General features: G+C 40.9%; 1 protein-coding gene across 2 annotated transcripts in view; it reads left to right on the top strand.

The window, feature by feature from the left end:
• The window catches only part of LOC109429626 (nuclear hormone receptor FTZ-F1 beta), a gene marked incomplete at its 3' end in the record, with an annotated part of 142,286 nt that overhangs the window by 78,888 nt on the left and 37,912 nt on the right, over nt 1-25,486 (top strand). The window contains 1 exon segment of one of the 2 annotated variants that reach the window (XM_062849300.1): nt 25,064-25,113. 2 annotated transcript variants of the gene reach the window in all.

Raw genomic sequence — 25,486 nt, 5'->3', positions numbered from 1 at the left:
AGAAGTGCTTGTTAGTAGGGAAAGTTGGTATCGTTTGGTCGGGATTCACTTTGATACGTAATATGACCCTTGATTCAAAATTCCTACCGGAGTGCCACGCTATTGTTCGCTTCACGCGGTAACCGAACAATCGATCACCCACCTCAGGAGGTCGCTTAATATCCGAATATTCTCGCACGAAACTCGCGAACACAATACTAAACACATGCAACTTTCTGTCCGAAAGTTATTTTTTGACACATCTACATCAGAAAATATTTTTTTATTCACATGGTTTCTCTAAAAAACGCCAAAATAAGCTAAATAACTGGTTTTTGACTATTTAAATTTATTTTTAAAATAACTCCGAAACAGTAGGCTGTTGAATTTCGACCTTTAAAAAAGAGTTGTTTATTTCGTCAAAAAGAACAACTTTGCCGAAGACGCGAAGTCTCTAGAACGTGGAACTTAAAAGTTAGATGGTGGTGCCACCTATGCGGATGGTAGAATGGGCTTAAAGTTTCTGCTCTCTGATGGGGTGGAGACGCGCGACAGGATTTTTTTCAATTAGATATGTTTTCTATACGAGTGTGGACGATCGTGCGTGAAAGTTAATGTTTATTGATCCATTGTCAAATCACATCACCAACCATAGGTGACTCCTATATTGACAATATACCCTACTGTTGCGGGGCGGTGTAAAGAAGGCAAGATACCAATTAAATAATTTATTGCGACTTGAATACAATTATAAAATTCCTAAAAAATAATACAGTTTACATGATTAATTCAATGAAATTCATACCATAAGTGATTATATACTTTTAGTGATCTTGCCGCAGCCTTTCGCGCAACTATTCAATCGTTGCTGCCTTGTTCACCACTAAATTTCATCCTGTGTGTTCAATAGTTCACTAAGTTATTTTTAATTTGATATTATATTTGGTTTTTCTTACCAATCGTAGGCCGTAAACGACGATTTAGCCTATGTTTACGATGTCCTGCTTAAGTTTGCTTTAGCGAGCTAGATAGTGGATATATGGCAGGATTAGCATTATTTCACACCGAAATATAGGAAACCTACCTAATCTAGATCGTCACTAACTTAATTGTAGAGTTCACTATGTAGTAACTTGCTTATTTATTTATATTTGCAACACTTTGTTGCTGCGAATTTGGTGTATTGGACACTATGTTATCGGTAACCGATTTGTGTTCAGCTAGATGCTGTTATTGTTCGATCTCTGCCCATCTCTGTAGCCGCAGATATGACGCACACTGGCGCAGAGGCTATTAAGGGTATCACTATAAGAGTTGTTATCGTGGCGCTCCTAACACCTACCCTACTAACAAAAATTCCTTCCTGAAACAAACGTGGTGTCGCAACACCCTGTAGCGACGCACCACACATCCAAGCACTCTTTCAATACGAACCTCTATCTGCACCTTTAGGGGCTGTCCATTATTTACGTAAGGGTTTATAGGGGGAGGGGGGGTTTGAGAAATCTTACGCGCCATACAAAAATATTTGGCTTTCCATACAAAAAATCTTACAAGGGGGGGAGGGGGTGTCGAAAAATCGCAAAAAATCCCTTACGTAATTAATGGACAGCCCCTTATCTGTCTAATCGGGTTCGTTGGCAGGCCGCTATATTTTGGAACGTCAACGATGACTGGGACGGGACAAGGTAACAAAGGAAGCTCGAGACTGAAAGTAAAACATGCAAGTCAGTGAGCTCAGGCAAATGTGCTCTGCCTTGATAATTTTGTGAACTTCTACTTAAAAGCTAATGTGAATTCTTATAAATAACTAAAAGCTAAGTTAAAAATTGTGCAACGAATTACATGCGCTAAAAGTGAATTTGATTACCTAAATAGTACGGTTTTTACGAAAAACGTAGGTCTATACATGCATTAATTGAGTTGTTCTTATTCTAACTTAATTCTAACTATTAAAGCTCTTAAATGATACTTAGCGGCTATAGTACGTTCTAAAGGTCTTGCCTAATTACTGAGATAAGCTTAGGTACATACGAAAGCAGGTAAAATGAATAATTGAAATATTGTGAACCTGTATTTTACCTCAACTTCAATCCTTTAGCATTCCAATAGCCGATTTCGAGATAAACGTAAAGGACAGCCGACACAAAAAGGACACTAAACGTAAGTCTAAAAAAATCATGCAAAACAATATCACGATTATTTAAAAATGCTATTACTGTATCAAAAACTTAGTCTATAACAAAAACACAATTATGTACAACGTAAAACATATAAACATCCCTGTATTTGTTTAATTGATAGGGATTTTTTAACGTCGTTACCAATAAACGCGAGTGGCACTGATCATTGCTGAATAAACACGTTCAAAAAACTGGAAGTTTGTCTCTGCCTTGTTGCAATTGCAACACGTGGAGATGCAGCGATTCGCGGTCTTTATAACAACGTTTGTCTCACTAACATTCCCTGCCATCCTCGATGACCGTAAGGTCGTGGCCTGCGCCGTTATTGATCTTACTAAAGTTGAGAACTCTCGAACTGTGTACATTGAGAATAGTAGGCTAGTCCCAAGCCCTATTCATTGGTTCCTTGTACAATTTCTATTGCTCTGGTCAATCACGGAGTAGCAACTACGAATTGTGCGGTCATCTATGCTCATGCTCATGCTCATGCTCATGCTCATGCTCTTGGTAATTGATGCCCCTGATTATTACAGAAAATTTTGTCGAACCTCTAGCTTTAGCTGCCAACAAATAAAAATCATTCAAGATCTGACCGACAAGTATGCTGATCATTAGGCTGCGGCTTATTTTTTAAAAGTTGTTGAAATCTGGAATTAGTAAGCTTTTCTGGATTCAAATGACATAAAGAGAGAAACTTCTGAGTTTGAGCCAAAAATATTGAGATTTAGATGTGGCGAATACGTCTCAAAGTTGAATTTTCGAGTAATAATGCTTTCACTTTAAATGCCACACACAACCTTACAGGAATTACCTGAGAAATCCCCTGAGAACACCCTAGAGGAACTCTTATAAGATTTTTGGAAGAATCCCTTTCTGGATCTAAATTTCTTACTGAAGAAACCCGTAGAAAAACTTCTGGAGAATACAGAAGAAGAATTTATAAAATAATTTATATAATCTAAATTAATTACTGGATAAATTTCAGAAGGAATTCCTAAGAGTATACCTACACAGCTAATCGCGTTCGGTAATTTTTACCGAAATCTCAACTTAACGGTTGAGATTTCGGTGAAAAATTATCGAAGTCGGTGATTTTATCTAAGTGTGTAGTGAATATCTTGAATGAACCCAAATAGATATCTCCGTAGAAATATCAGAAAGAATCTCTGGAGAAATCAACGAAGAAATCCCTGTAGAAATGAAGGACTTCCTGGAAGAATTCATGCTGAAGTCCCTGGGAACCTCTTAGATCAATCTCAAGACAATTCCTGAAGTTTTTTCAGGGGGAATTTCTGGAGGAACACTAGCAGGAATTGCTTGAGAAATCCCAGCTAAAATTTCTGGAAAAATCTTATGAAAAATCTTTGATGGGATCCTTATTTTCTGGATTACTCCATGGAGAAATCCCTGGAGGAATCACCAGAGGAATTTCTGGGAAAATCACAGAAGCATCTCCAGTACGAATTCTTGAAGGAATAACTGAATCTTGGAGGAACTTGAAGAAATGTGAAAAAGGATTCCTGTATAAATTATGGAATTTTTGAACGTATCCCAAGAGAAGAAGCTATTCCTGGAGCAAAACCTGGAGAAATTTCTAAGAATTTGAAGATTTTCTTTTGTGTAATATTCTAGAAAAAAATCTGGAAGATCTATGGAAGGAACAAAAAAAATCTTGAAGAAATCCCAACAGAAATCCCTCGATAAGTTCCTGGAAGAATTCCTGGACAACTCGCAGGAGGCATTACTTGAGGTAGCCTGGAAGAAATTCTAGCAGAATCCCAAGAGAGATTTATTGGAGAATACCAAGAGGGATTTCTGGAAGACCCATGAGACATTCGTAGAGCTACTCCTAGATGAAATCGCAGGAAAAATCCTTGAAGAAATTTGTGGAGGAATCCTTGTAGGAACTGCTTGAAGGATTCCCGCAGGAATTCCTGAAGAAGTCTCAACAGAATTAGCTGGAGACAATATTAGCTCACAAGATTAAAGCCATGAATTCCTTGAAATATTTTTTTTTGTTTTTCAATTCAGAGTGGTAATGATTTGGTTTAGGTTAGGTGTAAGTTTCATTTTTTCCGTGGATTTATTTTTAATAAGTCCACCGCTGTTACTTGCAAAAACCAAACCGACCATTCTCAACCCATTTAGAGGGATTATAAAACTCAACAAATCAAGTGAAGCAAAATACTTCCGTCACACCGCTTCTTCATCATGTCGCTCTGCTGGCTGATGGCGGTCACTTGATCTCTCTTTTCGCCCTGTTACCTATACTCATCTAGAGGTATATACAACCCATCGGCCACGCGAATCCGATTCAACCGGCTTTTCGCACGGAATGGATGCGCTGAATTAACGACGGGTCTTCGTTTTCGTACATTTGGTGTCTTCTGTTTTTGTTTTTTTTTGTTCATTTTCATTCGATCGAATGTCCGACCGTTTGTGCATCTCAAAGTGGAGTAAAGTCCTTAAAATTTCAAAATTTAAAATTTAACTTGCAAGTGGAAGTCATCCTTCTATCATTCATCTTCTATTATACTGTTACTTTCTAGTTTGTTCTACTTGTCTATGCTTCATCTTTTATTGTTAATTTTTTATCCTCTGTTTTTGTTTTCTGATTTTACCTTTAATTGTCAATCTTACGTCTTCTATTAACTTTGTTTTATCTTCTTTCTGATCTGTTCTATCTACTATCTTCCTTTTTCGTATCTTTTCTCAACTTTGTTAAAAACTAATTAAACGATTTCCGAATTTGTCCCAATTATAAAGAAATCTACCCCACTGAGCAAAATCCCCATAATGTGCCAAGTTCGTAGGAAATTTTCCTCTAATGCTTCTTCCACCTCACTTCGTGTGAATTGGATTGGATTTCAAGGCCGAGCGAGGTAACGGTGTCCAACGGATGGTTGATGATGGTGTGGTGAGGCAAGATTTGTGTATTTTTTTTATCCTCGCTGGTGAAATAGAATGCGACGCTCGCCTGTCCATTTGGGAATCCCAATGTGCTGCTGTTGCAGCGTATTGAAGCTTAATTTTCAATTACTGCGACTGGTTCGACGATTTCGATGTTCGTAAACGCTGCTGCTCACACAGAAGTCGGGTAATTTTAGGGCTCCCTCCGCGTAAACTGCTTCAAATCGGTTTGAGAGAGTGTACCGGCGACGACGGAAAGCAACAATGATTGTTTGTTTGAATTGGCATCGTCACTGGCGGCCAAGCCAGGCTTCAACTGCTATCAGTATGATGATGATACGGCTTTATACGATTGTGGTAGCCGCGCACGATCGAGAGAAAGTCCCCGGCGGCGATGCTCTTTCCCCGCTTCAATACTCAGATGTGAGTTAGGCACTGTGTCGTACACAGTTGTATTATCGTGGGTGAGATACGCTCATTTGACCTTGAACTTTGTTCGTTTTATTATGGCATTGTCGTGTCGTTTGCTGTTGATGCTTGGCACTTGATTATATTTACGACCTTGCTGTTGATGATGTCGAGTACTTTGTTCAGGATTGTTTGTTTACGGACGTTTCTTGTCGTACATTTGACATTCAAGTAACATGGGAACTTTTTTGTTAACCTGGAGGAAATGTCCATAACTCTGCTCAGTGCCACAAGTAGCAGGAGTGGGGCCATGGAACTAACCGTTGATTGTGAATTCTCAAGCGTTACCGTTGCTAACAGGGTAGGTCGTACAAATCTCAATCCCAAATACTCTTATACAGTGCTTCTTCAATTTCAAGTCCACCCCTTCAACAGCTTTTGAGGTCACTTGCAGAAATCTTAATTTTTATTATTTTTCGGTGCAACATAACGAGGAGATGGTGTGGATTCCGTACATTCCTTCCAATGTAGGGATAACCCGCTTGACCACATTTTACGGGACGACGTTGCATCGTCGCTGTCCTGAGATCGAGCGAAGACCCGCCTCTGCAAGTGCAGTTTGGCCCCTGCTGACTTGCGCAACTCATCGCATCGCATCGCTTCGAAAGGGGGTGAAGGACGCGCAGGGCCCTAAAGGCTTCAAGAGGCGCTACCGACACTGACTTGCGAGAAGGGTGTCACATCTCTTGACCGCGGTTCGATGGTGAGATGCCCACGTACCTGCGAATGGGTACCTTTGTGGAGAGACCGAGCCAGCAGCATTGAGCAACAAGACGCGAGGTGATGGTCATCCACATGTGTCGTTGGCAGCGGCCACGACGGTTCGATCGCAGAATCCAGTTCCAAGCTAAAGAAGAGAATGGAACCGGTCGGACGGACGGTCGGCCGGTAGTGCAAAATGTTTGTTGTACAATTTATTTTCCATCCGAGAGTGTCCGTCCGGTGACGATAGGTAGGTATCTACCTAGCGAATGGTCGGGTCGTTGTGAGAAAGACGGCAGATATTTTTTCACCGTTAATTCATTTAATCTGCCCGATCTCCTTCGCGGTAAGCGCCTGGTTGTCGTGCTACTTTAGTTTGAGTCCGAGACAAGCTGCCGAGAATGGCGCTCACCTGTTTTTCTGAAACTGCAATAAAACTTCATACAGAGATTGGTTTTGAATTTTATGGAAGGTGTGAATGCGCTAGCGTAGAATGTTTCGTTTGAACCTTTGAAAGTTGTATCTTCTCTTATTGCGTTGAATTTTTCGAATTGAATGAATTTTTAACAGATTTTATACACATTTATACGCCACTTTGGAATATTTAGAATCAATAGATATTGCTGAGCTTCGTCATAGCCTTGGATCTACATAAACTTTGATTCATTACCTAGTGATGGACTAGCTGCGCCCCAAACGGCAATCTACGTACTATCGTAGTACTACATACTACGTATAGTACTATCGTCCAACATTTCCATACCCTGAAAAGATTTGCACATGAAATGAACTAACGACTTGAAAAAGTCAATGATGAAGCCATCCATGACCTTGCGGTCATTGAGGAAGAAAAGGAATGTTAGTTCCATTTCCAGTACAGACCGAGTACAGGTATACCTCGATTTAGTGGATCCTCGATTTTATCGAAGACTACTTTATCAAGAAGACATGCAACTCTATTATTTTCCCCTACTAACGGCAAGCGTCGCCGACAGCACCGCCGCCTGGTGAGCCAAGGTGGTACCTTGGTAAAAAGTGTAAGAGTGTATTGGTGCGAGTATGAAAATTTACACACACTATCATGAATAGTGCCACCTTCATCCGGGGTGGCGCTGCAAGCAGTGACTCCCGACTTTCAGCAGTGTTGCAAGCCTTGTTCATAATGTGGTCTTCGATTTTATGTACATTTTTTTAAATTCATAAAATTTTAAATATACAATCAATTTAAAACTTGCAGTTTGTATTATGATGACTTATAATGCAGAGGTTTTCAGCCTTTTGACGCGTGGAGCACTTCACGGTAATAAATTATTTTGTAGAGCACCCTTAATAGCGCCAAAGCATACCCCAGAACATACTTAATTTTATATATTTACCTTAATCTTAATCTCATACTTCCCTTTTTTGACTTAATTTTTTTATAAATCAACAATGATTTTTCTTAACCCTCAAATGGGTACCTTAAATGAAGGTCCGTTTTGAGACCCTGGGATCCATTGGACCCCAATATATATTCTCGATTATCTCGTGATCCTTACTTTTTAAAAGCGTGATGTTTTCAGCTAAGATGTTAGGTATGTCAAGGCCTATCTAGTGATAAACACTTTAGTACAGGAAATTACCGCTAGGTGGCACTAGAGAGCATTCCAAAATGCTCCCAATCAATAGGATGAAACGTACCTAGCAAGCGGACAAGACGCTCAAAACAATAGGGTAAATCACACTTCTGTAGATGGGTAGACATACATGTCTTGCGGCTCAAAAGGGGTCGTTCAAATATTACGTAACGATAGGAAGAGCGAGGGGGTCAAGTGCTGTGTTACGCTTTATACAAAATTTCAAAATTTCCCATACAAAAGCTGTTACGTGGGGGAGAGAGGCGTTCTAAAATTTAGCGTTACGTATTATTTGAATGAACCCAAAGAGTGGTTTAATGATGATTTTTTTTTTTTTTACTTATTCGTTTATTTGGAAGGCTCGGGCGCCACATGGGCATAACTGAGCCGAAATCTTTTGTTTTTTTTTACAATGGTTATACATTTTACAATTTATTACTGCCTTAAAACTATGTTAGTTTGGGAAGCCGAAGTACTCGCGGCTGTTTCGAGGTTAAGGATTGAAGAAAAAAAAAATGGGAAGGACGGATTTATGGGTTTAAAACTAAATTATTTGCTAACTTATACTAAAACTTTGATGGGACAAATTGTCCATATCTGTAACGGAACCAAAAAGAAAGGACTTTATCGGTAGAAAACGACAAGAAGAGGACAAACGGAAGGGGGTGACGACAGACAGGGGCGAACAACAAAACCATAAGGCGGACAACGAAAACAAGGAACGTACTACATCAAACTCTGACATCAACACGTTTCAAAAACTGGTAAATCAGGTTCATGTATTCCAAATCAAGTCCTGCCAACACTTCTCTAACGGGTTTCTGTTGTTTTCCTCGGACCCGGAGAATTTCATGTAGCTCAGATCTGACCTCACGATACTCATTGCATCCCCACACGACATGTTCGATATCCTGGTAAGCCACGCCACAGACACAGAGATTGCTTTCTGAGAGCCCAACACGGAAGGTATGTGCGTTCAACAAATAGTGGTTGGACATCAACCGACACATTACACGAATGAAATCGCGGCTCAAATCCAACCCTTTGAACCATGGCTTCTTCGACACCTGTGGAATGATGGAGTGCAACCATCTACCCATCTCTCCATCTCTCCATTTGTGTTGCCAGCTGATCAAGGTCTCCTGACGGGCCAATTCAAAAAATTCGTCGAAGGCGATTTGACGCTCATAAATATCGCCTTCGCTAGCGCCCACCTTAGCCAGAGAGTCCGCTTTCTCATTGCCCGGAATTGAGCAATGTGAAGGGACCCAAGCTATGGTGATGATGTATGAGCGTTTGGACAAAGCACTCAAGACTTGGCGTATTCCTTTCAGGAAGTACGCTGAGTGCTTCATCGGTTTCATTGACCGAACAGCCTCCAGAGAGCTTAGACTGTCGGTAAAAATGAAGTAGTGCTCAGGTGGGAGAGTGCGAATGTACTCTAAGGTGTAGTATATAGCCGCTAGCTCAGCAATATATACCGAACATGGCTTTTGAAGCATAAAGGTGGCGCTATGAAATTCGTTGTAGACACCGAATCCAGTCGAATCATCGGTTTTGGAACCATCTGTAAAGAATTGTCTGGCCCCGCTAACATGCCCGAACTTACTTGCAAAAATTTGTGGAATACCTATGGAACGAAAAGATTCCGGTATACCGGTGATCTCATCCTTCATAGAGAGATCAAAATCCACAGAGGAGCTGTCGAAGTCTGAGAAGTTGTCACGATTGGTGTTAACCGGAGATGGGCTTACCTCCAGCGTCATGTACCAGTAGTACACACTCATAAAACGAGTTTGGGGATTCTGTTCGAGCAGCTTTTCGAAGTTTTCTATGACCAACGGATTCACAACCTCGCATCGGATGAGGAACCGGAACGACAACTCCGCAAAGCGGTCTGTCAGAGGCTGTATACCAGCAAGTACCTCTAAACTCATTGTGTGAGTCGAGTTCATGCAACCTAACGCGATCCGAAGGCAACGGTACTGAACCCGTTGAAGCTTCAGCAAGTGTGTTTTCGCCGCGGCTTGAAAACAGAAGCTACCGTATTCTAAAACCGATAGAATGGTTGTTTGGTACAGCCTGATCAGATCTTCCGGGTGTGCTCCCCACCATGTTCCGGTAATAGTTCGCATAAAGTTGATTCGTTTTTGGCATTTCTGTATCAGATACACAATGTGCTTCCCCCAGGTGCATTTGGAGTCGAACCAGACGCCGAGGTATTGTGAAGACATGCTATGAGTGATTGTCTTACCCATCAGAACGAGCGGAAACTTTGCCGGTTTGTGTTTTTTAGAAAAGACAACCATCTCAGTTTTCTCCGGAGAGAACTCGATACCCAGCTTGAGAGCCCAAGTAGACAAATTGTCCAAAGTATCCTGTAGTGGTCCTTGCAGATCGACTGCTATTGATCCCGTTACAGAGACAACACAGTCATCCGCAAGCTGCCTTAACGTGCAGTTTTCCATGAGACAATCATCTATGTCTCTAACATAAAAGTTGTAAAGAAGGGGGCTTAGACATGAACCCTGGGGGAGGCCCATGTAGCTAATTCGTGAAACTGTCAAGTCACCATGAGCGAAACTCATCTGCTTCTCAAACAGCAAATTATACAAAAAGTTGTTAAGAATTGGGGAAAGGCCACAGTCGTGTAGTTTGTCGGAAAGAACATCGACACAAACTGAATCAAAAGCACCCTTAATATCCAAAAACACTGAGCCCATTTGCTGCTTTTGAGCAAAGGCAAGCTGAATTTCTGAAGAAAGCAACGCAAGACAGTCGTTCGTACCTTTGCCTCTGCGGAAACCAAACTGTGTGTCTGACAACATGCCATTCGATTCAACCCATTTGTCCAGTCGAAAGAGAATCATCTTCTCCAACAGCTTCCGTAGACAAGACAACATCGCGATTGGACGGTACGAATTATGATCCGACGCGGGTTTCCCGGGTTTTTGAACAGCTATCACCCTCACTTGTCTCCAATCATCCGGAACGATGTTGTTATCCAGGAACTGATTGAACAAGTTCAACAAGCGCCTCTTAGCGACGTCGGGGAGGTTTTTAAGCAAGTTGAACTTGATTCGATCCATTCCTGGAGCGGAATTGTTACATGAAAGAAGAGCAAGTGAGAATTCAATCATTGAAAACGGCCTATCCATGTCGTCCCTATCGTCGGAAACATCACGAATTATTCGCTCCACGGGCACGGAATCTGGACAAACTTTTTTTGCGAACTTGAGGATCCATCGAGGAGAGCTTTCTCGATCCTCGTTGACCGACGACGCGTTACGCATTCTTCTACCGACGTTCCAAAGAGTTCTCATCGAAGTCTCGCGCGACAAACCCTCGACGAACCGACGCCAGTAACCGCTTTTCTTCGCCTTGATCAAGTTCTTGAACTTGCTTTCAAGGGAAGCGAACCGCTTGAAGTTTTCGACCGAACCGCGTTTCCGAAACTCTTTGAACGCCGCGGATTTCTCGCGATATATTTCTGTACACTCACTATCCCACCACGGATTGGGGGGTTTCCTGCGAACCGACGGACCTGGCACTGGTCGACGTTGTGCCTGACGCGCACTACTGATGATCAGTTCTGATAGAAACTGATACTCTTCCCGCGGTGGAAGGACTTCTACCGATTGTTCACCGTCGATAATTGCTTCTGCGTACTTCTCCCAGTCAATGTGCTTGGTGAGATCGTAGGCGATGTCGATAGATGGAGGTTGATGTGACCCATTGGAAATAGAAACAACAATCGGCAGATGATCACTACCATGAGGATCCTGGATAACCTTCCATGTACACTCCAGCGATAGTGAGCTCGAACAGATTGAGAGGTCTAATCGGCTGTTTCTAGGGCTGCCATCTTGAGCTGGAGGTGCCACTCGTGTAACTTCTCCGGTATTCAAAATTGTCATGTTGAAGTCGTCGCAGAGGTCATATATCAACGTTGAACGGCTGTCATCGTACAGTTCCCCCCAGCCTGTACCATGGGAGTTGAAATCTCCCATGAGCAGCCGAGGCTCGGGCATAACCGAGCAGATGTGGGCGAGATCCCTGCGAAATATTGCAGTTCTCGGTGGAAGATATATGGAGGCAACACTGAGGGTTTTACCTCGGATAGTCACCTCACATGCGACGGCTTCAATGCCTGTCATCGGATGAAAATCGACTCTGTAAAATGAGTGCTGCTTCTTGATCCCTAGAAGCACCCCTCCGTACGAGTCGGATCGATCAAGGCGAATGATATTATAATCGGGAAAAGGTAAGGTTACATCAGGTGTCAGCCATGTTTCGGATAGTGCAAAAACATCGCATTGTAAATTGTAAACTAAAAATTTAAAAACGTCTAATTTCGGTGTAATACTACGACAGTTCCAGTGTAGAACCGAAATCGTATCTTCGACCTCGGTGGTTAAATTAGCCATCGAAAGATACGATTGTCGCAAGGAGGGGCATTTTAGAAGCCAACTGCTTCAAAAGAGGGGTCACGCAAGGAAGAAGTCCTTTTACAATGTTCTTCACGGAGTCTGAAGCATTGAAGAAGCTGAGGATGATGTCTACAATGCCAGAGAGCGTAAACAATGGCGCACCCTGAGGTTGCTCCTGGTGCTCCGAATGCTGTCTTTCCGGTTGAGAATTCGAAAAACGTGGGACATCTGGGATTTTAGATGTTCCCGGGAGTGATGGAAAGTCTCGTTCGTCCTGGATTTTGAATCCCGGAGGGGAACGTTTTGTGGCTTTCTTACCACTCTTCAAATTTGTCATGGTGGGTTGGGGGTCGCTGCTAGGCAGATTCCGAGGTTTTTTGGTGGGTCTCTGGAGCCTCATCCGTTTCCTCGTTTCACCCTTGAAAACAAAGGGAACCCCGTCCCCGACCTCAGAGTCAGAGCCCTGATCATCGAGAGATAAAGACGAGTAGATGTTACGGGATTCAACGGTCGGGGCAGCTTTTTTCAGCATTTCGGCGTAGCTTCGCCGTGATCGCTGCTGCAACGATCGTTTTTGATGTTTTTTCTGCTGTATGTACCTTGGGCAATCAATCAGATCATGTGGACGGTCGCTGCCACAATAAACACACTTGGGCGGCGTTTTACACGCACCGTCCACATGTCTCTCCCCGCATGTTGCACAGCGAGGTTTATTGCTGCAGTACTGGGCGGTGTGGCCCAGCTGCTTGCAATTGATGCAATTCATTACCTTCGGTACATACAGCCTCACAGGTAGCCGAAGTTTGCCAATCACCAGCAGATCTGGTAATGCAGATCCGGAGAAGGTCACAGAAAATTCTTCAGATGGTGTGTAAACCTTCTTCTCGCCCTCCTGGGACACCGAATGCAGTTGCCGGCAATCCAGTATCTGGACAGGAGGAAGAGAAGGGTTATTTAATGATGATGAACCGTTTGGTTTGATACACCACCACAAGGCGGCGCTAATGAGCATACAAATATCATATCTCATATATTTCAGGATCCTGATTACTTAGAAAGATGGTGTCTTTGGAGTTGTTTGTTAGTTGAAACATCCACAGTTGATGAGCCATTTGATTCGGAACTCTGCCATTGGGTGGCGCTAATGAACATGTACAGTTTATGTCTGTCGTACATCGGGATGCTTGTTATTTATATAGATTTTATGCAATTCAGTATCATAATTTACATTTTATATAACTCATTTTGGTATCATAATGGCCAATTTTTCCGAACTGGCTCATTATGCAACTGAAATGAGTTGCATAATGAAAAATAGTTGTATAATGTTCATAATGCAACTCATTTGAGTTGCATTATGAACATTATGCAACTCAAATGGGTTGCATTATGAAAAAATCATTGCATAAAATTTTGTATGGAACTCGTTGCAAAACTCGATTTTTTCAGCACTCTTCGTATTTATCCAACTCGGCAAGCCTCGTTGGATAAATGTACGACTCGTGCTGAAAAAATCAACTTTTTGCAACTCGTTACATAAATAACTATTTTAAAGTAAACTAGCTGTCCCGGCAAACGTCGTACTGCCTGCCTACTGTGTTTTTTGATATACAGCTCCATAGGGATGTCCCCCGCAAAGTTACCCCTGTATGGGAGCTCCCCGTTCCCATTGGCGTAGCTAGCATTTTCTTTTTTCTCAATCACGTGAGAATGAGCGGGATGCAAGAGGGGGCCTGTACCCCCTCTTTAATCCTCCTCTTTCTTGTGTTTGCTTAAGAGAGTGAGTGAGAAAAAAGTAAAAGATAGCTACGCCAATGCCCGTTCCAGAGACCGCAGAGACCGCAGACAGACAGACAGACAGACAGACAGACAGACAGACAGACAGACAGACAGACAGACAGACAGACAGACAGACAGACAGACAGACAGACAGACAGACAGACAGACAGACAGACAGACAGACAGACAGACAGACAGACAGACAGACAGACAGACAGACAGACAGACAGACAGACAGACAGACAGACAGACAGACAGACAGACAGACAGACAGACAGACAGACAGACAGACAGACAGACAGACAGACAGACAGACAGACAGACAGACAGACAGACAGACAGACAGACAGACAGACAGACAGACAGACAGACAGACAGACAGACAGACAGACAGACAGACAGACAGACAGACAGACAGACAGACAGACAGACAGACAGACAGACAGACAGACAGACAGACAGACAGACAGACAGACAGACAGACAGACAGACAGACAGACAGACAGACAGACAGACAGACAGACAGACAGACAGACAGACAGACAGACAGACAGACAGACAGACAGACAGACAGACAGACAGACAGACAGACAGACAGACAGACAGACAGACAGACAGACAGACAGACAGACAGACAGACAGACAGACAGACAGACAGACAGACAGACAGACAGACAGACAGACAGACAGACAGACAGACAGACAGACAGACAGACAGACAGACAGACAGACAGACAGACAGACAGACAGACAGACAGACAGACAGACAGACAGACAGACAGACAGACAGACAGACAGACAGACAGACAGACAGACAGACAGACAGACAGACAGACAGACAGACAGACAGACAGACAGACAGACAGACAGACAGACAGACAGACAGACAGACAGACAGACAGACAGACAGACAGACAGACAGACAGACAGACAGACAGACAGACAGACAGACAGACAGACAGACAGACAGACAGACAGACAGACAGACAGACAGACAGACAGACAGACAGACAGACAGACAGACAGACAGACAGACAGACAGACAGACAGACAGACAGACAGACAGACAGACAGACAGACAGACAGACAGACAGACAGACAGACAGACAGACAGACAGACAGACAGACAGACAGACAGACAGACAGACAGACAGACAGACAGACAGACAGACAGACAGACAGACAGACAGACAGACAGACAGACAGACAGACAGACAGACAGACAGACAGACAGACAGACAGACAGACAGACAGACAGACAGACAGACAGACAGACAGACAGACAGACAGACAGACAGACAGACAGACAGACAGACAGACAGACAGACAGACAGACAGACAGACAGACAGACAGACAGACAGACAGACAGACAGACAGACAGACAGACAGACAGACAGACAGACAGACAGACAGACAGACAGACAGACAGACAGACAGACAGACAGACAGACAGACAGACAGACAGACAGACAGACAGACAGACAGACAGACAGACAGACAGACAGACAGACAGACAGACAGACAGACAGACAGACAGACAGACAGACAGACAGACAGACAGACAGACAGACAGACAGACAGACAGACAGACAGACAGACAGACAGACAGACAGACAGACAGACAGACAGACAGACAGACAGACAGACAGACAGACAGACAGACAGACAGACAGACAGACAGACAGACAGACAGACAGACAGACAGACAGACAGACAGACAGACAGACAGACAGACAGACAGACAGACAGACAGACAGACAGACAGACAGACAGACAGACAGACAGACAGACAGACAGACAGACAGACAGACAGACAGACAGACAGACAGACAGACAGACAGACAGACAGACAGACAGACAGACAGACAGACAGACAGACAGACAGACAGACAGACAGACAGACAGACAGACAGACAGACAGACAGACAGACAGACAGACAGACAGACAGACAGACAGACAGACAGACAGACAGACAGACAGACAGACAGACAGACAGACAGACAGACAGACAGACAGACAGACAGACAGACAGACAGACAGACAGACAGACAGACAGACAGACAGACAGACAGACAGACAACAGACAGACAGACAGACAGACAGACAGACAGACAGACAGACAGACAGACAGACAGACAGACAGAAATTCATTATTATGTGATAGATATACAGTCAGGTTTTTTTCACGCGGGGGATACATACCGCGTAAAAAAAACCGCGTAAAAATAAACCGCGTTAATTCAAAAATCCGCGTAAAAATAAACCGCGTTAATTCAAAAATCCGCGTAAAAATAAACCGCGTTAATTCAAAAATCCGCGTAAATGAAAACCATGTTTTATAACTTTAACTCAATAATTTCCTTCTTAATTTTATATTAAAAAATGAATTCAACGAATTATTTTAACACAACATTTTAAGATTTTTGCCTGTCACTCAAAATTTCTACAAGTTACACAAACTGCCAAGCTATTGTTTAAAGGTTTAAAGCTTTTACCATCATTGATGACGTCAAACCCGACATCAACCTATCATTCACCTATTTTTATTTTGGCCACCAAACCCAACATGGACCCAATACTTAGTCGATGTTGGTCCAACAGTGGCTCAACATTCGATAAAAATTGACCCAACTTTGACCCGACATTCGATATTTTTTCAGTCTGGCGGAATTTTGCAGGGTTTTCTCGTGTTTCGTGCCCAGCTACTCATTCGAGTGACAATGTATTCAATTGACAAGGATTCGCTTCTCATTTGATAGGTGTCCTGATTGAATGAAATCGTTTTGAACATGAATAGAAGGAAAAATGTTCAAATGAATGAGATGAAGTTTTGCAACACTGGTTGTTAAGACTCCATCTCACAGTTGTCGCATAAGTGTCGAAGTACAGGCAGTAAATCAAGTTCACATAAAGTTCCGTAACTCGCGCGGTTGCCCACCACCGTCAGCACCACGCTTATTGCTGAACACGAAAAGCGAGATTATTTCAACGTGTTGTACAAAATACAACAGCGCGATTACTCGAGGGTTGATAGTTAAAGGTCACAAAGCATTCTTAGAAAAATTTGGGATATTCCAGGTAATCCTAAGTGTTCTGGAACTCAGTTTTTAAAGTCTATGGCTATGACAGTAGTTTCTCAAGCTAAAAATAGTAACTATACATAATTAGACAGGGTTTAAATCAATAATTATTCCAAAATAGTTTTAAAATATTCCAAATCAGCCAATTGAACAGCCAGAAATGGACATAATAGACATAATTATCTGATAGATAGATACAATAATAGATATAATAATAATCTCTGGACATAATAGATTACAAATCGTAGATTTGTACAATGAAAAAAGTTCACGAAATCTCAAGAACGGTTTGGATGTCCTTAGACATCTCAACAGATCTGATGCTGTCTATTAAACTTTGAGATGTTCAGTAAGTCATGAAAGATTACAAGTCGTAGCTTTGTATTATGAATACAGTTACCGGTACACCCGTAGACTTTAGGATCTAAACTCCAGAATATTTTGGATGACCTAGGATATCACGACTGATTTGAAACTATCTATTGAACTTTCAAAAGACTTACTGGGCTTAATAGATTACAAATCGTTGCTGTGTATAATGCAAGAAGTTACCGCTGCACCCGTAGAATATGGGATCCAAACTCCAGAACAGTTTGGATGACCTAGGATATCCCGACTGATCTGAAACTGTCTATTGAACTTTTAAAAGACATACTGGGTATAATAGTTTATAAATCGTTGCTTTGTATAATGCAAGAAGTTACCGTTACAGACGTAGACTTTAGGATCTAAACTCAGAACAGTTTGGATGTCCTTGGATATCCAGAAAATTACTCTGCATCATATTCTACCTTTTTAATGCTGTTAAGCACCAAAACTACAGAAATATGTAGAAAAAACTCTATAATAATAATTCCGGCTTAAAATTAAAAATCCACGTAAATGAAAACCGCGTTAATTCAAAAATCCGCGTAAAAAAACCGTGTTAGTTCAAAAATCCGCGTAAAAAACCTCGTGAATGAAAACCGCGTAAAAAAAAACCGCGTAAAAAAACCTGACTGTATAGGTTTAGAGTGTACCAATATATTATGACGTCGCACAACCCACACATAGTGGTGCTAGTGAGCATTTAAATTTTATATTCTAGAGGAATCCCGGAAGTAAATCCTAGAGGAATACCAGGAGAAATTCTTGCATCATGAGAGGAATTCCAGGAGGAATACCGGGAGGAATTTCGAGGGATCTTTCTATGAATTTTTAGTTGAATCGCTGGAGGAGTTCATAAAACAATCCCTAGAGGAATTTCTTTAGAAAAGAAATCCGACGGATAAGTGGATTTCCTAGATAAATCCCTGGAGGAATCTTGGCAAGAATCACTGAAAGAATCCCTGTATTGATATTTGAAAAAAAAAAAAAACGGGAGGAGTTCCTTCCGAAATTCCGGAAGAAATTCATGAAGGTATGCGTATGAGAATCCCTGGCGCAATAATCGACGGAATTATTGGTGACAATTTTGTAGAATCCCTGATCCAATTATTGAAACATCATGAAGCCATCCTGAGAGAATTCCTGAGAAATACCCGGATCCCTAAATGAATTTGTAGAAAAATACCTGAGGAAACCTTGAAATGAATCAAGTGAGGTGTTTTCGAACATGTTTTTTTTTTTAGATAAGCTGGCTGTCAATAATTTGTGCGATTTTGTCAAAGATGCTGACTTTGTATGATTTCACTGGGCCAAAATTATCAGTAAAATATACCCCATTGCCACTCGGTAGGAGTATTGATCATTAATAGCTACATCTACGGGTAACGCTTAGTCAGACGAACATCTTTACAGAAAATACCAAAATTATATCTTTTCGTTGGACTAACATATCGACAATATAAATTGATTGTGCAAGAGCGCCATCTAGTGAGATGATTTCAAATCAGAGCTTATTGAAATTGACAAATTACATTCATATAAATAAATCTGCCGAAGTCATCAACTTAGAATATTTTCTCTCGATCGAGATATCAAGTCCCTAACAAATGTACATTACGTTTTTGAACTGTGGTTCGAAAGTCTTATCAATATGTAATCTTTGAAGCTATACTTTCGCCACCTGGTGAGTCAATTCTCAAGTAAATTATCCATCAAATAAGAAGTATTGGTATTGTTTGTCATTATATAGCATCAAGACAAGTTTACTTTTTTGAGGAAGATATTTACTTTTTTGAGGAAGTTTGTCGCTCAGCATGTCTAGGATGCTGAGCGAATACGCCGCTATTAGCGCCAGCTTGCAGAAAAACATTAGCATATTATTTTATTATCAAATAGATTTTGATAATAAAAATATATGCTTTTGCCACACTTTTGCCGAAGACACGAACATTCTATGCATTCAGAGTATCAAGATATTCATGATTTCAAGCCGTAATTTGAATACACACTAGCGCCATCTACTGGATTAATTTAGATTCAGTTAATTTATCATTAGATTGCCCTTGGTCTGTAGAACAATTTTGTCGAAGACAGCATTACTCTAGGAAGTATAGATCAAAAGATACAATCATTTGTGCCGGTGTCAGGCCATTCGGCCGAAGGTCATTAGGCCGAAGGCCATTCGGCCGAAGGTCATTAGGCCGAATGGTCATTAGGCCGAATGGTCATTAGGCCGAATGGTCATTAGGCCGAATGGTCATTAGGCCGAATGGTCATCAGGCCGAATGGTCATTGGGTCTTCTTCTTGCCGTTACGTCCCCACTGAGACAAAGCCTGCTTCTCAGCTTATTAACTGAGAGCTTCCTCTGCAAATGACCATTTTGCATGTGTGTATCGTGTGACAGGCACGAAGATACTTTATTGAATCTACTGATATTTTACCCATGAATTTTTCCTTCTTTTAAATATAGGCTGTTCTTTCTAGTATCATTGCTGAAATAGTTTTTGGCGCTGAAACTGCTGATATTCAATTCATAAATTTTTCCTTCTTTAAAACATAGGATATTCTTTCTAGTTCCATTGTTAAACTAGTTTTTGTCAAAAATTGTTGGTAAAGGTAAAAACAAAGGCTAACTTTCAATTCGTCCTGATGACCATTCGGCCTAATGACCATTCGGCCTAATGACCTTCGGCCTAATGGCCTTCGGCCTAATGACCTTCGGCCTAATGACCCAGCATCATCCCTGCAGAAATTCTCAAAATGGATCTTCATTTTTTTTTAAAGAGTACCTGGGGGGATTTTTGCAAGAAATCTCAGGAAGGTTTCTGATAGGAATTCAAATATTCAAAAATAAAAAAAATCCCTTGAGCAATTTTCAAAGAAAACCCCGGAGACAGTTTTGGAATAAATCCTTAGAAGATCGTTTGAGAGAATGTTTAAAGGAATTTCCGTACAAATCTTCCGATTTTCTAAAAACAAGCTGGAATAGTTTCTGAAGGCATCACTAAAAGTTTTCTTAAAAGAACCTCTGGAGAAATTTCTGAATAAATGTATGAAGAAATTTCTGAAGGAATCTCTTAATGAGTTTTTGGAATCACTGGAGGAATTCCTGCTCAAATTCATGGATAATTTTTGAAAAAAATGGTGGAATTTCAGAAGTAAATCATGCAAGATGCTCTAAATTATTTGTATGTGGTATTTATAGGATAGGAGGAATTTCTAAATAAATCCCTGAAGAAAATTTCCCAGTCCATGGAAGATTTTTCAGAAAAATCCGGAGGGAATTTTTGGCCGAATACTCGGACAAATTTTCGAAATTTTTATGAAAGGTTTTTAAGAATGAAATGTCCACTAAATCGAGGTATATCTGTAAGGGCATCAGGCACGGATATCGAAAAAATGGAGGAATTTTAGTTTCGTTGCTACTAAAGACTGAGTTTGACTCTGTGTCTCCATAGTTGTCACGAGAAGGAAGGTAGTTGCTATTTGTAGTAGACTTTTTTCTAAGAGTTGTTTAGGTATTTCTCTTTTTTATTTGTTAGATTTTTTTCAAGCAATTCTGTTATATCTATTATTTTCTGAAAGAATCAAAAAAAAAAGTAAACAAAACAATCCGTTGGATATGTCCCTCACACATAAATTGATCACTATGAAACACATAAAAAAACTTCAAGTGTATTCATGCAACTCTATGTATTCTAACGGCCAATGAACTCTCGTTATCGAGTACTTACTGAAAAAAATCTTTTAATCAGAGAGTTCCCAATTATCTCAACACATCGACGTAGCTTGAAACAAAAACTAAATATTGGAGAGCGTTGCTAGGTGATCGCTAGTAGGTGTCATCAATGTCTAGTATTTTTTTTTGAGTCGCACCGCGATGACCCCATCACGACGATGTATGGGATGGTAATGGTAAACTGTACAATAATTGCTCATACCCAATGCCAACTACAACAACCCAGTCCTCCAGACAGCAGATCTCCCACGCCTCTTTTTAAGGTGAATATATAACGAAGCCACACCTAGAATTTTCAAAAGCACAAATCTGAAGAACCAAAAGACGGATTGCGTTGAAAAGTTGATCGATTGGTGACCCGCTGGTGGTGACCAATCGATCAACTTTTCAGCGCAAACCGTCTTTTGGTTCTTCAGATTTGTGCTTTAGAAAATTCGAAGTGTGGCTTCGTTATATATTCACCTTAAATCAAGAATGAAGAAAAATCATGCAATCAGAAAATTAACAAGCTCACCTACACACATACTGTATTGGTTCAATACCTTTGCTTCAACTGAAATCATTCATCATATCGTCGTTGCAGTTGTAGCGCGAGTTACGGTTATTGAACGACAAAGAGACGCCCAAGGTGATACCTCTTTCGTCTTTTTGCCAGATTTACCACTGAGCCAGTCAGCAGTGCAAGCACGGTTATATAATAAGAGTGCAACAATTACACTCCACCGACGCGACGAGACAATGACAAACCAGCATGCTTGGTGCAATGACATTCACAGTCTCAAGATCAGTTCCGATTGATCATCGCACAGCCAACCGTGGTGCGGGTCTTGATCTGCGAGATTTATAATTTTAAAAATAATACGTATCATTCGCGAAAATCTGTCCTCTGCGTCTGCTGGGAGATGCGATTGTTAGAAATGTTTCCACTCTGTTATACACAGTTAAAATAAAAATGTAATTTTAAGTTTATTTTCATGCACATATTTGGAGCATGAAAATAAACTTAAAATTAAACTGTATATTGAATTCACACGGCTTGAAAAGCGATACGAGACGTGTAAATTTAAACGTCGTTTGGTTTTACATGAACTTTCTCCCGGTTTGTTTTGTTCCATTCCCGTTTGTTCCCATTGATGTTTCTTTTATCTTCCTGCAGCAGATGCAATGTCAAATAAATAACTAACACACCACATATCTGAATCATTTCTAGGGCTTTATTTCTCTGTTATTAATGCATATTAAGTGGATCCATATTGCACATTTTCACTTAAACACTGAATGAAACCAAACTAAACTCTCCATTCCGATGTCGTCCACCATCATCAGCTGCTGCTGGCGGTACTGCCGGCGCTGCTTGGTTGCAGCAAATTATCTGAAAACGATTGGATTTTTCATTATTCTATTTATATACAATCATTCACATTGAACTTACCAGTAGTTAAATAAGTCTGCGTAGAGCATATGCACAAGTATTCCTTGAATTATTGAACTTCAAAAACACTTCACCTCCATCACAATGTGAGCAAATTATCTGACAACTAACCACGGGAGGCTTTCGCTGGAATTGTTTTGTTTTACGACGCATTACGACGCTTTAGTTTTACACGTTGATTGAAATTTAAAGTTTTAACGATAGATAAATAAATGCAATTCAATCCATTTTCGAATTGAGTACTGAAAAATACACGCTCTGTATTAACACACAGAAATAACTCCAATATTGCGTTTTTTTTTCATGCTCCAACTATGTGCATGGAATTAAGTTGAATTTTAAACCACTTTTTCATTTCAATCCTTGTAAATTCACAATGTTCTGGGTTTATATATCGTGTAAATTTCATTATTATTTGCTGTGTACCATCATCATCATCATCATCATCAGCAGCAACAGTATGAAACCTTGTAAATAACCTTGCATAGAGTATCATACGGGTGTAACTGCAGTAAATGATCGGTCCTGTTTTGTTGAATTTCAGTAACAATAAGTTTGAATTGTATGCTCTACTGTTATTGTGAAACTTACACCTTGACACTAACATTTAAAAAAGAAAACAAAATATCGATGAACCGAAACAGCTCATGTTGAACTAGAAAGAATTCCATTATTGAAATTACACCCCTTGGAGTCATTACCACAAGATTCAGTTGCTTCCTTTCTGTTCTAACCGAACGTCCATATGAAGGAAATTTGCGAAGTCGTCGTAGTCTTCATCGTCTTTTGTCACCACACCGATGCGACGGTGTCGTCGAGATTGTCGTCTGTTGACAAAAGAGCGTGGGTGCGTCACCGCAGAGACGACCTCTAAGACACACAGCATCCTAACCAAACATCCCAATCAACCGGTCGCAGCCAGCCAGTCAGTTGGCAGACAACAATGGCACACCCAAGTGAAAAATAAGAGAAAAATATAGAAACGGTAATGGTTCATCGACAACGGTGGTTGTCTGGTAACTTGGTGGCGGAAGAGGGAAGATATCTAGATTGAGTTTAAATAAGGGCGAAAGTAACATGAGAGAGTTCTCTTCATCGACTCTCTCTTCTGCAATTTAAAGTGACAAGATGCAAATTCAAGCGAACTTTTTTACACTTAGACGCTAGATTGCATCGCAACCTAGCGATTTATGACCAAAAAGTACAACCATATTTGCATCTTGTAACTTTAATTTGAAGAAGAGAGAGTCGATGAAGAGAACTCTCTCATGTTACTTTCGCCCTTATTTAAACTCAATCTAGATATCAATTATTGTCGGAAGCATGATTGACTTCGAGCTAGAATAGATTATAGATATGTAGGTAGGGTAAACAGGTATAATATGCCCCCCCTAAGCAGAAATGGCAATATATCTGAAACTGGCGCCTTATTCTATCTATTGTTCACTGCAAATCGTTGTTACTAAAGTTAGTGAAGTGTTGCATGCAAACCTTGCCTTTGGAGAGGTGGCTATGGCAGCTTTGAAACGTTTTTCGAAAACGTTCCAAAATTTGCCTTTTCAAAACAAACGGGGCAATACGCCCCATCAAAAGAAAAGCGTCCCGCCCCGTGATAAAACTGTCCCAGGGGATAATTCCACCACATGCTTATCCTAGGAGGGTCTTTCAACAAGTGTTTAACTGCATAAAAGTTGCAAAGTAGCACAAGCGAACAGAACTAGCTTCGTTCGACAATGAAGTCAGCTCACAAGAGGTAAAATATTACGCCAAAAACCTCGATTTCAGACTTTTTGATATTTTTATTGCTTTTCTATACCAATCAACTAACGAACCAGCTTGACGGCAATTATTCTTCAATATTTAAGATCTCTAATCGATTACGCATGCGAAAAACGCTTGAATCTCTAGAAAATGAAGAGGGGCGTTTTGCCCCGGTGGGGCGCATTATACCCTTTTACCCTACTAAGCAACCCAATAGATGCTGCAGCAGTTTAGTATACTTAACTGATTACACTCAATCAAAGAGGGTATTCTGCTTAGAGGGAATTGGAAAATCGGTACAAGATAAGATTAATTATTCGGTATCAACGTCTACTTCCTTTGCCAACAAATCAAGATGATTTACAAATATTATCCAGTGATGATGATGGACCTGGGCTTGTTAGGGGAATTTGTGTAAGTAAAAAAATGACAGATACGTATTTCGAACTCAACTGTATGGTCGTCTTCAGTGTTTTGTACTTGACTTGTGCTTTTCTGTTTTACTTATTATCCAGTGTTTAACATCACCGATTGGTGTATAGATTTTTTAAATGTTATTTATGTTTGAACAACATTATTAATAAATACGCATTTTTCTTCTCTTTTTTTTTACAGAATCTGTTATGCCTGAGAGTCCTGTTTTAGTATGCGTTTAGCTTTCAGTGGTAAGTTTGTGTGTTAAACTTTGTTCCGCATTATGCGCGTAATAGCTTTTTTAATTCTTAACCACTTTATCTAATTTAGAGCTACTAGGAAACTACGTGAGCATTTACAATTGACGCTGCACTTTTAACAGTGACTAAATATATTCTATTCTACTCTATCGTTACTTACCTGACCGGTCAGAATAAGACATGAGTGCCCTCTGCTGTACGTAGGGGTCGTTTCCATTCGACTCGGTCTATGGCAGTGCGTCTCCCAGTCCCGCCCACCGTAGTCTTCCAGTTTTCGTGGTGTGGACGATGGTTGGTTCTCTTAACAGATGGTGCAGTTAGTGACTTATTCGTGTTCTCCACTTTCCGTCTTCCATCTGCACAC

This window comes from Aedes albopictus, chromosome 2 (genome assembly GCF_035046485.1).
Source record: "Aedes albopictus strain Foshan chromosome 2, AalbF5, whole genome shotgun sequence".
In the NCBI taxonomy this organism is placed as follows: domain Eukaryota; kingdom Metazoa; phylum Arthropoda; class Insecta; order Diptera; family Culicidae; genus Aedes; species Aedes albopictus.
This window is presented reverse-complemented; position numbering and strand designations above follow the sequence as displayed.